The following is a 13,183-nucleotide window of genomic DNA, read 5'->3' on the forward strand; positions in this document are numbered from 1 at the left end:
GGCGTGCGAGGTGTCATGTGGCATCATATAGTAAAAACAATACAATGACATACATGACCTCCTGCCTAATGTCATACGCGTGACCACAAAACTTCTATTCAAGTTAATGTTCTATTGCCTGTGTCATAAGCCTTGATCTTTTATTCCCCCATGTAATTTTCTTAGGATTTTTAGCTTGAAACGTTTAAGCAATTCTTGGTTATTATGTGTAAGTGAGCTCGTTTCTGCTCCATATGTTAACACTGGTGTTATTAGTGTTTTATAGACGGTCACTTTAATTTTTCCGGTTATTTTGATGTCATATGTCTACTATAGTAACACTTATTACCAAGCATTGTTCTTTTTTAATTTATTAGCTGATTATCTTTAGTCAACAGCGAGCCTAGATATACGAAGGTGTCTACATCTTCCAGTTCTAAATCGTCAATTATTATTATTCTGGTTGTTTGATTGCTAAACCTAAGACCTAGGACAACACATATATTTGATCTTTTGAGCATTTATACAGGGTGTTTCATTAATAATTGTCCATATAGTAACTGGAGAAACCTTAGCACAAAATACAAAGATTTAACCTAAAACACTTAAATAAAATGTGATCCCTTACTGAGTTACAGGGTGTTTTATCTAAAAATTTAAAAATTATTTTTGCTCAGCATTTTAAAACTATTCGACGTATCCTTTTCGTATTTGGCAGGAAGTATAGGTACTGTGCTAACTACTAAAATATGTTAAACAAACGTTTCTGTCTATTACCAGAGGCGTACGACGGGGGAAAGTGAATGGTTGACCCTTTCCGAATTCTACGCCACTGACGGAATTGCTATTCTAGTTCAATTTTTGGATTCTCCAATACTTTCCATGAAAATAATATACTCTCCATTCTTAACTATAAAGTCATTAGTTTTCGAGATATTTGAAGTTAAAAATGAAACGACACGGTTATTTTGATTAATGTATTGGGCCGCTTCATTTTTAGTTTCAAATATCTCGAAAATTAATCATTTTATCGTTACGAATGAAGAGTATATTATTTACATAAAACGTATTGAAAAATCAAAAAATTACACTAAAATATCAATTTCGTCAGTGGCGTAGAATTTGGGAAGGGTCAACCAGCCACTATCCCCTGTCGTACGCCTCTGGTAGTAGCTAGAAACGTTTATTTATTTTAATTTAGTAGGGTGTACAGTAACTACACTTTCTACCAAGTATGATAAAGATACGCCAAATAGTTTTAAAGTACTGGGTACAAATCATTTTTAAATTTCAATCATATGAATCATATCATAAATTAATCAAAATAACTGTGCCGTTTTATATTTAACTTCAAATATCTCGAAAACTAATGACTTTATCGTTACGAATGAAGAGTATATTATTTACATAAAACGTATTGAAAAATCAAAAAATTACACTAAAATATCAATTTCGTCAGTGGCGTAGAATTTGGGAAGGGTCAACCAGCCACTATCCCCTGTCGTACGCCTCTGGTAGTAGCTAGAAACGTTTGTTTATCATAATTTAGTAGGGTGTATAGTATTCGCACTTTTTGCCAAGTATGAAAAGGATACGTGGAATAGTTTTAAAATATTGAGCAAAAATAGTTTTTAAATTTTTAGATAAAACACCCTGTAACTCAGTAAGAACCACGTTTTATTTAAGTGTTTTGGGTTAAATCTTCGTATTTTGTCCTAAGGTTTCTCCATTTACTATATGGACAATTATTAATGAAACACCCTGTATTTAGTTCTATTCTCAGTGCAGATGCTAGGGATGGCGGTTGTTGACAAAACACTGTTTTTCGGTTATTCCAGTTTGTTTAATTACGGTTTAACCTAACTGTTATAACCGGTTAAAAAACCGGTTATTGCAAAAACAGGTTTTCGATTTTTTTAATTAATATCCAATACCCAATAGGTTACAACTTTAGATAATAGGGGAGTGCAATTAGAACGAAAAGATACAATGTTTCGGAAAAAATCAAACAAGGTTATATTTTTCTAAAACTTTTTTTGTTAGTTTATAAATATGTTAAAGTAAAAAGTTCTACTCACAAATTTCGCCGCTAATTGTTTATTAATTGTTTAAACAATAACAATTATTGTTTTGTATAAATAATTTTAAAAATATCGTTGAATTCATCATTTTACTTTGATAAACAATGTTTTTATTTTAGTTTTGATTATGCTGAACCCGAATCTGACATTACAATTTGCAAATTCAAAATGGCGGATTCAAAATGGCTGATTTTTTCCTAAAAATAGTTAAAAAGTAGCTGTAAGATCCGAATTTTTTTTATAAAACTTGTTTGTTTACATATATGTGGATATTTTTGAGAGGTTGCTGAACCTGAATCAAATTTTGATAATTTAAATTATAAAATGGCAGATCCAAAATGGCGGATAACTTAAAAAATAGTTGTAAAATCATAATTTATTTACAAAATGTATTTATTTCTACATATATTTATTTTTGAGAGCTTTGATAAACCTAACTTAAATGTTAACATTATAAACTATAAAATGGCGGATCCAAAATGCGGATTTTCTAAAAAGAACATAAAAAAGAACATTTTTCTAAAACATTTATTGTCTTTATTTTTAACAGGTTGTTGAATCTGAATTAAAGATTAAAAATTTAAATTTCAAAATGGCGGATCCAAAATGGCGGATGTTTAAATGAAAAACAAGTAGAATCCAATCAAACAAATATGAAATTTCATTCTTAAAAAAAAGATAAACAAATAATTTTCACAATAATATTAAAAATTAAAATGTATTAGAAAGAATATTTAAAAAAAAAACAAATTTTCGATTAGAAGGATATGATTACATATTTTAACATAGTTTTTAATTCCAAACAACTTTTCTTTATAAAAATTTTCGATATTGTGAAATATAAAGGTACTTTACTCCTGAGTGAAATTCATATTTTTTTACATATCTCGTACAAAATTATCAAAATTTGATATTTGATGGTTGCATCTTATGTTATATACGATGCAGAGTATTTTATAAAGAATAACTTTTTTTCGTAAAACTGATATTAAAAAAGTTATCAATAGGTTCCAATTTACGCAGACATACTGCATAAGAGCTAAAAAAAAAATTTTTTGTTGAACATTTATTATTGTTGAAGCTTATTATTAAATGTATTTTAGGTAAGTTTTACAGAAAAAAGTTTTGATCACTCTGTATATACATTTTTTCAGCTGGTAATTTTCGGTTTTTGTATTACATTTTTGTTATCTTTCTTACTTTTCTCAAAAAGAAATTGTTTATTTCATTTTTAAACTAAAATAATTAAGTAATTTTTAAAGATTACATCCCAAGCTTAAAAAAAATAGCAAAAAAATTTTATTAGATTTATTCAAACTTGAGTAATACCGTCTTAAATTGGTGGGAATTCTGTAAAACTACGAAGTTTTCAAAAATTACATTTTTTGAGACATCGTATTATTTGAATTAAATTTTTGAGATTTTTTTTGAATAAAACATCGTTTAGTAAGATGATTTAGAGGTAAGTTGTGCAAATTTGAGAGTTTTATAAGTAAAATTGTATTAGTTACACATTTTTAAATCATTTTTAAACAAAATTCATGTAAGGCCTACTTTCCGCCCATACCGTACTTATGTCCATAGATTTTATTTCTTTATATTACAACCATAAGATAGCTTATTTCATCTTCTTTCATGTCCAATTTGTAAAATTTCTTTTGATCCCTTAGTTAAAGAATTACATTAAAAAAACTCAACCGTGCAATTCTTCCAACGCTAGTTTACAGTGCGCCAATGTGTGTGAGAAGGGTAACTTTAGCGTTATAAATAAAAAATTACAGAAGCTAGAGATTTAATTTTAGAAAAATCTTTATATAAGGTTTTTTTTGTAAAATTTTCTGAATTTTTCAATGGTCAAGTCAGTTTTTTTCTAAAATTATATTTTTGTAGTTATTTAAAAAAACATCTAACTTCGCTGTTCATTTGTTTAATAAAAAATGAAGCACCCACTTCTCGAGTAGAACTTTTTGATCTGTTGTTTATTAAACATTTCTTAATGAAATTACAAAAAGTTTTATCTTGTTTGATTTTTTCCGAAGTGAAAATCTAAATGCACTCCCCTATAAATTAAATTGCATTTTAGTTTGCGATATTCCACTCGAATTGATATTAATATTATCCATATCGATACTATCGATATCGATAATAATATAATCAATCGATAAATAAGCGGCATAGGCGTGTATTGGGTATTGCGCAATGGGATAGGGAAAGTGGAACTAGAAGTTCGAACTAGTCAATTGAGATCGAAATTAGAAATCAGTAATCGCAGGAAGTTCGCAGGACATACCCTAAATCAGAAGGATGAAAGATGGACTAAGATGATTATACATTGGATACCGTGAAACCACAAACGAAAAAGATGCCCTGAAAAAAAACACGGTCAAAATGGATGCAAAATGTCCAAGATAGAGAGGCTCAGAGGAAGAAAGAGGAGACCTATATCCAAGGATGGATATTTAGGGTTGATTAGAGAGGTAGAGACTAGCTAAGGTACTCGGTTTCGGTACTCGGATGTCAGCAGCTATTTTTAAAAGCGGATGTCAGCTCCCAATATAAGCGGCAAATAATTGAAAAATACAAAAGATAATGATGTTATGTATATACCTATTCATAATAATATAAAAGTAATATGAAGTAAATTAGACTATAACGTATTAAATAGTCAAACTTTTTTTATTTAGCTAATGCCTCGACAACTAATGGCCATTGGCATGGTAGGTACGGTGAAATTTGCAGTCAGGTACCCAGTGTCATGTGTTGAGTAAGTGTCTTGTTACTTTGCAAAGTCGGCGTCATTGTCTTTACAAAGAGATGCTAATTGTATCCGAACGTCCGCGGTTCCTCCGCTGAGAAATATTCAAACTTATTAAAACAAATAATGAATCATTGTAATTCTGAACTGGACGTATTATCCTAATGTATTTTTCTCTTATAATTGTCGAAGTTATGACGTCATTGACATTTTATATGACACGCTATAGTTAATTGAAGAAGTGAATATACCTTTCAGAGACTTTAACGGTATAGGTCAAGATGAACAAGATGAACAGCAACGTGGATGCGAACATGAGAATAGTGTCACTTCCATCAAATCTTCAATCCTACACCAGGATGAAAGGTTCTCGAGATTAAAGGCAGACACATATTTAATTGGAAATTGGAAAAGACTGCAAGACTTGTTGTACACACTTCTAAATAGGTCAAAACGGCAAACAGGTGTATGTTCTCAAAAAACTTTTGATAGTGTGTAAAAAAAATTTTATTATCAGCTAAGTACTTTCAACACATAACGTGCCATCATCAGAGCTTCGTCCTATTATAAAACCTTCATAGAAGAGCAATTGCTAAACGACACAATAAAAAACATGGATACTGGGCAAAAGCCACAGATATCGGGTACAACAACCCCTTAAAATAAATAAATCACATCTAGGTTCTTTTTTATTTATTTTTTTTTTAATTAAAAAGACAACATGGGTGAGTCAAACCATTTTGAGCCCATTTTGGTGGTCAAACCATTTTTTTCTTTTTAATTTAAAAAAGAATTTAGATGTGATTTATTCATTTTAAGGGGTTGTTATACCCGATATCTGTGGCTTTTGCCCAGTATCCATGTTTTTTATTGTGTCGTTTAGCAATTGCTCTTCTATGAAGGTTTTATAATAGGACGAAGCTCTAATGATGGCACGTTATGTGTTGAAAGTACTTAGCTAATAATAAAAATTTTTTTACACACTATCAAATGTTTTTTTGAGAACATACACCTGTTTGCCGTTTTGACCCAGACACATATTTGTCTGACTGACCCGATGCAACGCGACGTAATTCAGCCTGATGCGATAGATATCTGGCATAAAGTTTTACATGTAAATGGTTATAATTACGTCGGGCTGCATCGGGTAGGATGCCATAGTACAGCGTGCGGTAAATATAACCACTTAGATGTAAAACTGTATGCCAGATATCCATCGCATCGGGCTGCATTGCGTCGCGTTGCATCGGGTCAGTCAGACAAATATGTGTCTGCCTTTAAATTAAACCATATACGCACAAGACTTGGCGAACGTTCTGATTCATTGTTTTTATATAGACATGCGAAAAGCCAACAATGCACCAGATGCAATCAAGTACTACTGTGTAATCTGGATGTTGATGTTTAGTTTGTCAGTAAATGTGTTACGAGTATATAAATAAAGTTAAGTAGGTGTGATTAAATAGGATATGTTTATAGTACCTATTGTACTTGTAAAGAACTCATGTATGTACTAAATAAATAAAGACTTGAGGTAGATATGTGAATGTGTAAAATATGTATCTAGAGTGGTAGATACAATAATAGCAAGGTATCAAGGACGAAAATATCTTATGTATATAATAGTTCACAGAAACATTATTAAAAATTATAAAAACATGTTGCAAATTAAGATTTTACTTTCAGAAGGAGAGTGAATCTATTTCCTTTACAGAGCGCAATTTAATGACAAAAATGAATATACACCATTCATCTAAGAAAACATGCTCACGTAGATAGAGTAGCTTCAAAATGCGACATCAAAGTTAAACAGCACCTGAAAACATTAAACGAAAAGTAATTAATCGGGTTTGCTAAGTAAGGCAACAAAGGTTAGGTTAGGTTAGAAGTTTACCTACTCGTAAATTATACCTGAACTAAGACCACATTAAAAACTTCTGAACTCGTTATCGTTATCTAATTTTAACAATAGGTAACGAATTTAGAATTTTAATAATCTTTAAGCAGATTAACACAAAATAAAAAAATATGAAAAAAAAACTTTTAAGAAACGCTTTTCTTCAGAACCGGCGCTAGGGTATGAGGCGCCCGCCTGCAAAACTAGCATAGGCGCCCTTTGGTTTCTTTTAAATTAGTATTTTGTATAGCACTAGCAGAAAAAAAGCTCATTTTGGCGCCCCCAAACAGGGGCGCCCGTCTGCAGTGCATCCCTTGCAGTCCCGTTATCGCCGGCCTTGCTTTTCTTTATTTACGGGTGACTAAAATTTAGGATATAAAAAAATCAACCAAAAAGCAAAAAATAAAAAAAAAATTCAAACTCTCGCCCCACGTTTTTCTTTAACGAATGTGTTAGATTTTTTCGACTTTTTAACGAATGTGTGAGATTTTTGTATATTTAATCTGTCTAACAGTTTTTTTTTTCGAATAAATCTTCAAGTTTGAATTTTTTTTATTTTTTGCTTTTTAATTGATTTTTTTATAATATTTTTAATTTTAGTCGCTCGTAACTAAAGAAAAGTATTTCTTAAAAAATATTTTCATATTTTTTTTATTTTTTACTTTTTAGTCTTACACTTTTCAAACATTAAATTATATCGTCATGTTTATTAAAATATAATATGTATAAAACATATCAGGTCCAGCGATCTTTAAAGGGACCATAGCCAATACATGTATTTCGGCTCTAGGCGGTTGGCCAACAAAATATTTTCAAATAATTATTATATTATACAAGTACAATACCTCAGTCGACTGCTGGATTCTGAACTAAGCTACGTAAATGCAAAAGCCCGCCTACATTTACCATTTCAGTCTGTTTTAAATCAGCCGAACGAGTCTAGAGGTGGGCTAAATTACGTGATATTTTATTCATTGTGATTTTTGTCTGTAACTGAATCAGTCATTGTGAAAACAATACATCTTACAATGTGTAAACTTTTAAGGAAACGTAAAAATATTTTCATTAATAGTTGGATATTCCGAGATAATACTATATTTTATATATAAGTATTATGGGTTATAAATGAATCTTTCTGAAAGGCAAAAAAAGTTTAAATGTTTATATATTTAAATGTAAATTTAATGGCGTTGAAAAGCGTCGTCATTTTACCCAAAATATGGTCTTAGATTGTTTTCGCAATGACCGATTCAATTGTGATTTAACAGAGCAACGAAATATTCGTATGTTAAACTCCTAATAAAAAGTGTTACCACTATGGACCATCGTAAAATTCTACACGTGTTATTATTTTGTTTAGGTCACTATTATAAAATTGGGTTTGCTATTAGAACGCATACCATGCCATTAGTGCCAAACAAAAATAAAAAAATTTAGTAGTTTATGGAACGTTTTTATATAAGTGGATGATAATTATGCATCATGCAATATTTGTAAGATAAAGCTGTCTTATAAAACTTAGAGAACGTAGAAAACAAAACATTATTTTTTTCTATAATGCACAAAATGTTAAAGATGGTACACAAAATGATGTGAAAATGAAACATTTTGGATGCTTTGTACACACAATAAATAAACTTTATTGTGAACGATGGCTTAAAGGATGAGGAAATCAGCCACAATTTAACTTAAAAAAAAATGATTTTATTGACGTTTCGACTTCTACCTCAGATGTTGTTATCAAAAGTGATATAAGAAAATCAATAAAAATTTAACCAAGATAAAAAATACCATTAGCCACTTTAAAAAGAGTTCTACAAGCAACTGCTAAACTTTTAGATTTTCAAAAATCCAGGAAACGGGAATCCTCTCAAATTACTGCAAGATATTTCCACACGTTGTAATTCGACATTTTATATGTTGGAAAAATTTATTCAGCTAGAAGAAATTGTTAAGGCTATTTTAAGCATAACAAATATGTAGGTACGTAAACACTAGTTCAACAATGTATGAGTGAAATTTTATTAAACTGTCGATAAACTGTCGATTTCAACTTTTCTTGGCAAAATAAGGTTTCGACTAATTCCTTTTAAGGATCCAACAAATGCGGAAATAGCACAGAAAATAGAATCGCTCTTATTGCACAAAAACTTGGAATGGAACAAAATATTATAAGTATTTACGACGCAAATTTTTTAGAACATGAGAAAAATCTGCAGATCCGGATGATATTATGGGATCGCAGGATCAGCCACGAGGCACTACGACAAGCAGGACAATAATAGAAATTCAAAGATTTAGGGAATGCGATCGGTTGCCGCGAAATGAAAATTCGTTAAAATGGTGGAGAGAAAATAAATATATGTTTCCTTATCATGCACAAGTAGCTCAAGAACGTCTTAGTGTCATTGGAACATCAGTGCCTTGCGAACGGTTATTTCCAAAGCTGGTCTAATTATTTCTGATTGAAGAACTCGAGTTAATTATAAAAAGGTTAAAAGGCTGCTATTCTGAAATTTTAATTTAAAAGTAACAAATAGTAACTAATAAGTATTTGTAGCAAATACTGGTATTTAAAGTTTACTTTGTATTTAGTTTTTAAAAGGGTAGGCGCAAAATTTCAGGCCAATGCTTTTTAAATGCATTTATTTCTTTCGAATCCTAAAAAAACTAGTAAGTATTTTTGAAAAATTTAAACGCAGAATAAAAAATTACATAATTACCGAGTCCCGAAAGTCCCTGAAAACTTCTATAATGTGTATTTTAATAAGTTACAGCGGTAAAAAGAAGAGAAAATTGAGTGTGATTTTTAATTTCAAATATCTCATTCAAATGACACTTTTTTTTATTCTAATGGACTTTCGGCCCTCGATAATAATGTAATCTTTCATTCCGCGTTTATATTTTTCAAAAATACTTATTATTTTCTTAAAATTCGAAAAAAATGAATGCATTGAGAAAGCATTGGCCGGAAATTTGGCGCCTATGCTCTTCTTAGATTTTCTAATAACAATTAAGACAATGAAAAAAACATCAAATTATTTATTAATGCAATATTATTTTCATTACAAAAACTACTTTTTGAATAAAATTGTTTCTCATTCTAACAGACCTAATTTTATAACCATGACTAAGACAAAATAACAACACCTGTTTTATTTTTTTTAACATTTTTAATTAGGAGTTTAAAATACCACTATTTTGTTGCTCTGTTAAATCACAATCACAGATAAAAATTACGATCGGTTATGGATCGGTTAGGATTATTATAGGACCGGTTCCTATTTAAGGGTCCGCATCGCGATCGCGCCAAGGAATAGAACCGAACCGACCTGACTATATGCAGAAGGCGATTGCAGAATTTGCAGATCCTTCTAGCTTTTTATGCATTGCATACGCGATACGAATAGATTATTATTTTTGTAAGTTTATGGATACGTACCTATTTAGAACATATTTTTTCACCTAAAATATTGTCTGAAGCTATTTCTTTGTGGCGTTATGTAATTTATTATTCTAAAAGCGAAATAAGCCACAATTTAACTTAAAAAAATATTTTATTAACTTTTATTTTGAACGTCGTTGTCAAATACAAAATATTAATAAATTAAACAAAAATGTTGTTGTTCAGTAAAAAAAATCTTATAATTGCCGATATGAATGAGTTAGAATAAATTATATTATTAGAAGAATTTTTTTTACTAAGCAACAACATTTTTTTTGTTTAATTTATTAATACTTTGTATTTTGACAACGACGTCCGAAGTGGAGGTCGAAACGTTAACAAAATCATTTTTTAAGTTAAATTGTGGCTTATTTCCCATTTAGAATAATAAATTACACAAACGCCACAAAAAAATAGCTTTAGAACAATATACATAATATTATGTATAATGAAATACTTAGGACTATAAATATTAAAATAAATATTTTAGGTTAAAAATTACATGTTTTAAAAACATATCCAAAAACTTATAAAAATAATAACCGATTCGTACCGCGTATCTGCAATCGCCTTGTCTGTGCATGTAGGTAGTGGGTTCGGTTCGGTTCTATTCCTTGGCGCGGTGCGGACCCTTAAGTCCGATTATCTACTTTCGGCTCATTCGGCTGGGCTCGCTATTTTAGTAAACCCCTAAAAAGAGAGATAGAAGTAGGAGGTTCTAGTTCAAAGATATTTTCTACATGCCAATGTTAATGTTGCTATGATTTCTGGTTTTAATGTCTGGAACTTTTATATTGGTCAACTATCTCAAATGCAGTTCAAACACTGTATCTTAAAAACCTATGTCCCCTTTTTATTTGATTTATACTGTTTGATGCATAAACATAAAAGTAGTCGTAATCGGTAAAAAATTTGAAACTTTATTGTTTATTTATGGGGCATAACGTAAACAATTAACGTAAAAAGTGAAATTATGTATAGCTCATATAATTAGCTATAATCTGTAAAAGTTTCAAATTTTTCATTGTAAAAAACAAGAGAATTTATGCATTTTCCATTAAAATCGTTTTTTTTTATTTAAACAATTATCTAATAAACATAAAAAAAATTTATTGACTATTCGTGTATTGTTCCCGCGAATGCATATGTCTGCAAATTTTCATTCATTTGCATTGAAGAAAAGGCAGTCAAATTAACGTCTAAAAATTGGACCCAAACAATTGAACTAAAGAAAAGCATTTAATAATACATTTTTTTTGTTTTTAGGTGAAAAGCAAGCCTGATTAATATGGCTTAAAAATTTGAGCGACGGCAGGCAGTGAAAATGCTTACAGTATGAATTTACATGTTTATCTTGGAAAAAAGAATAACGCAGCACGCGAAAAAATCAAGGTGAAAGAGTTGTCCTTGACCTTATTGAACCACTTGGCTCTGGGTATGGCATAACTACAGATAATCTTTTTACAAGCTTACCACTGGCCGAAAAACTATAAAAAAAGGACTAAGCCTATGTGGTAGTCTGCGGAAAAATAAAGCATGTATTCCCAACGAGTTGCTACCCAAATCGTTCAAGCCTGTTCATTCTAGCATGTTTGCTTTTACGCAAGACCATACTATGGTTTCTTATGTTACCAACGAAGGCAAATCGGATATTTTATTATCCACTGAACATCATGATGATGCTGTTGCCGATGAAACATTAAATAACAAGCCAGATATTATACTGCACTATAATCATACAAAAGGTGCAGTAGATACCACAGATAAGATGGTAAAGCAATACTCTGCTCGTAGGATATGCAACCGATGGCCAATTGCAGTGTTTGGCCAAATATTGGATATTTCTGGCCTGAATGCTTACATCTTATGGTCTATCAAGTACCCGGATTCATCTAGCTAGAGAAAAAGACGATAGACGTAATTTTTTACTAAATCTAGGAGAAGCTTTAGTAAAAGAAAATATTATCAGACGATATAATGAGGGAGTACGATTAAGTAAGACGTTGAAGCAATACATGCAAGATGTCGTTCCTGAGTTGGCGCCGGTGAAGATGCAAATGGAAGCAGCCTGTGAAAGATCTTCAAGTGGACGTTGTTGCTACTTATGTAGTCGAAATGAAGATCGTAAATCAAGGCAATTTTGTGAGCAGTGTAAAAATTTTGTATGTGCAAAACACCATGTCAAGAAAGTAATTTGCACCCTATGCCAAGAAACTTCAGACTAGTTTTAGGTCCGAAGTTTTTTTGGTGTAATAAAAATGTGTTAATTAAGATGCTGATGATAATGATGAAGTCTCTTTTCAGAAGCCACGATTTACCTCTTGCTACCAAAATCTCTATCATCAGATGCTATGTATTTTCTACGTAATTATACGGAGTAGAGGCCTGGACACTTTCCGAGGCTTCTTTGAGAAAACTCGAGGCATTTGAGATGTGGTGTTACAGGCGCATTTTGAGAATTTCGTGGGTGGATCGTGTGACTAATATTGAGGTTCTACGTAGAATAGGCAAGGAATGCGAGATTATTAACATAATCAAAGAGCGCAAACTAGAATATCTTGGCCATGTTATGAGGAATGAACAGAGATATGGCTTGTTGCAACTCATTCTTCAAGGCAAGGTATTTGGAAAGAGAGGACCAGGGAGAAGAAGAATATCTTGGCTTCAAAACCTGAGAAAGTGGTTTAATACATCGACAACCGGACTATTCAGAATAGCAGCAAGCAAAGTTAGGATAGCCATGCTGGTCGCCAACATCCGGAACGGATAGGCACCTTAAGAAGAAGAAGAAGATGCTATTTCATTTTCTTATAATAAAAATTAAATATAGGTACGCATTTTTTCTATGGGGTACAAATGGACCCCACATGGGACTCCACGTAATTTTACCGACGTGGGAAGACGAAGGTTAAAATGATTATTATTTATTTATGTATCATCTAGCCCTAATTGAGTTTTATATTAAATGTGTAGTTAAAAGAGCTTCCTTAATATACCACACCTGATCCAACAAATCTTCAAAATCT

Source organism: Diabrotica virgifera, chromosome 5 (genome assembly GCF_917563875.1).
Source record: "Diabrotica virgifera virgifera chromosome 5, PGI_DIABVI_V3a".
NCBI lineage: Eukaryota > Metazoa > Arthropoda > Insecta > Coleoptera > Chrysomelidae > Diabrotica > Diabrotica virgifera.